This window comes from Lissotriton helveticus, chromosome 12 (assembly GCF_964261635.1).
Source record: "Lissotriton helveticus chromosome 12, aLisHel1.1, whole genome shotgun sequence".
Taxonomy (NCBI): Eukaryota; Metazoa; Chordata; class Amphibia; order Caudata; family Salamandridae; genus Lissotriton; species Lissotriton helveticus.
The window spans coordinates 66,498,607-66,501,360 of record NC_136073.1 but is presented as its reverse complement, the minus strand read 5'-3'; positions in this window follow the sequence as shown (position 1 = coordinate 66,501,360).

Below are 2,754 nucleotides of genomic sequence, written 5' to 3'. Positions count from 1 at the left end.
TCCCGTCGCTCTTCAGCGGCCTAGGGAAACTAAAAGGAAAGAAAGTAAAACTACATATTGACACCACAGTGCGTCCAGTTGCCCTAAGGCACGGGAGGGTGCCGTTCAAACTAAGACCACAAGTGGAGGCTGAACTCAAACGACTGGAGGACCTCGGAGTAATTGAAAAAGTTTCCGGACCGACCCCCTGGGTGTCACCCCTGGTCGTCGCGCCGAAACCCAAGCAGCCTGGCGCCATCAGATTATGCGTGGATATGAGACTTCCCAACGCGGCTGTGAAACGTGAGCGTCATATCACGCCGACGATGGACGACATTATCGCCGACCTAAATGGAGCCAAGTGGTTCACCAAGTTAGATCTCAACGCGGGTTACCACCAGCTAGAGCTCGAACAGGAGAGTCGATATATAACAACTTTTTCAACTCACGTCGGGCTCCGGAGATACAAAAGGCTGAGCTTCGGTGTCTCCTCTGCTGCGGAGGTGTTTCAAAACGCAATCAGAGAGGTACTGTCGGGGTTGAGTGGCGTCATCAACCTGAGCGACGACATACTCATATACTCGAACACGCTAGAGGAACACCACACTCATCTAAGAGCCACGCTGCAAAGGCTAGCGGACCAAGGACTAACCCTACACAAGAAAAAATGCGCCTTCTACCAGGAAGCGGTCGATTTCTTCGGATATACTTTCACCAGGGACGGACTAAAAGTAGACCCGAAAAAGGCGGAGGCCATACAAAATGCGAGCACTCCACGAAACCCATCCGAAGTGCGGAGCTTTCTCGGCATGGCTACATACTGTGGCCGATTCATCCCCAACCTGGCCGCCCTGGCAGAACCCCTGAGGGCGCTCACGCGCCAGGATCAGGAATGGGAATGGACTTGCCTGGCGAATCAAGCCTTCCATGACATTAAGGCGAGCCTCCTTGACAAGGCCGTGATGGCGTATTTTCAACCAAGAAGGAAGACAGAGCTCATTGTGGACGCTAGCCCAGTCGGTCTGGGAGCCGTACTGCTGCAAGAATATGGCAAGGACGAGTGGAAGCCCGTGGCCTACGCCAGCAAGGCGCTCACTGACACTGAGACCAGATATGCTCAAATCGAGCGAGAGGCTCTGGCCATCAAATGGGCTTGCCAGCACTTTCATCTATACCTGTGCGGCCAAGACTTTACTGTTGTAACTGATCACAAGCCACTGCTGCCACTTTTCACTGGCTCCGCCAGGCTCGCGCCTCCGCGCATTGAGAGGTGGGCGGTCCAACTTCAAGGCTACAACTTCACCCTGATATTTCGGCCTGGAGCCCATATCTGTCCAGACACCCGGACGTGACAAAGAAAGCACTCCCGCTCACCGAAGGTCAAGGAGTTGAGGAATTCGTCCACATGATAACCCAAGCGGTGTGCCCAGAATCGCTCTCGCTCCAGGAGATAGGTGAAGCCACCAGGGAAGACGAAACACTATCGCGAGTGAAGCGAGCTCTTGCGGACAACAGCTGGGCCAGATTCCTAGACGGAGTTCAGGGTTTGCGACCAGAGGTGAGCCATGACCGACAACAGATAAGGCAGATCCGACACGAATTCAGCGTAGGAGACGAAGGAGTCGTACTTCGAGGCCATCTCATCGTGGTGCCCGAGAGCCTTCAGAGGCATATGCTGACCATAGCGCACGTAGGCCACCAGGGCATGGCCAAAACAAAAGCACGGCTACGACACAAAGTCTGGTTCCCGGCCATGGACAATATGGTAGATGAAATGGTCAGGTCATGCCATGCCTGCGCAATCACAGGGGGAGAGCAAGCGCCTGCCCCTGTCATCACAGAAGACGCACCCCAAAACCCATGGACTCACCTGAGCATCGATTTTGGAAGCTTTCCTGATGGTCGTCACACATTGGTAGTGGTGGACTCGTTCTCGAAATTCCCCATGGTAGAAATTGTCCCGTCGACTGCATTTCCTCAAGTCAGAAAAGCTCTAGATCGAATCTTCGCAACAATGAGACTCCCAGAGGAAATAAAATCGGACAATGGACCCCCATTTCAAGGACGGGAGTTCCAAGCCTACCTCGACAGCCTTCGAGTACGACACCGGAAGATAACACCGCTATGGCCTCAAGCGAATGGGGAAGTTGAAAGACTGATGAGAACCATTAATAGAGCACTCAGGATTGCGGTGGATAATGGAACTGATCCAGAGGTTGCCTTAGACCAATTCCTAAGTGCCTACAGGCAGACACCACACAGCACCACCAAGTGCGCCCCGGCACATGTGCTATTCAAAAGAGCGCCCCGAGGCAATATACCGTCAGCATCCACCTGGGTGCCCGAAGAGAGAGACAGTGAAGCCATTCAGTCACGCCGAAGCTGTACCAACCAGAAGGCGAGCGTGACAAGACACGCGGTGCAGCCAACAATACGAGAAGGAGACTGCGTGGTGGTCCATGACCGTCATCCAGGGTGGAAGTTCCGGACCCCGTACGAGCCAGAGAGGTGGAGAGTGGAAAAGGTACAGGGGACCATGGTGACTGCGCGCCGAGGCCGTCTGACAGTCACCCGGAATGTATCATGCTTCAAGAGAGTGAGGGAGCCGGACGGCCATTCCGAGAACATCATTGAAGATGCACCACCTGAGACAGAGGTCCGAAATGAAGAAGGAAGAGGAGTGGGGGCTCCCGCTCCTCCGCTGAGTCCGCGGAGACAGGAGGAAAGCGACAACCACCCGAATGAACCTCCAGCACCTGCGACTCAAACCCCGGC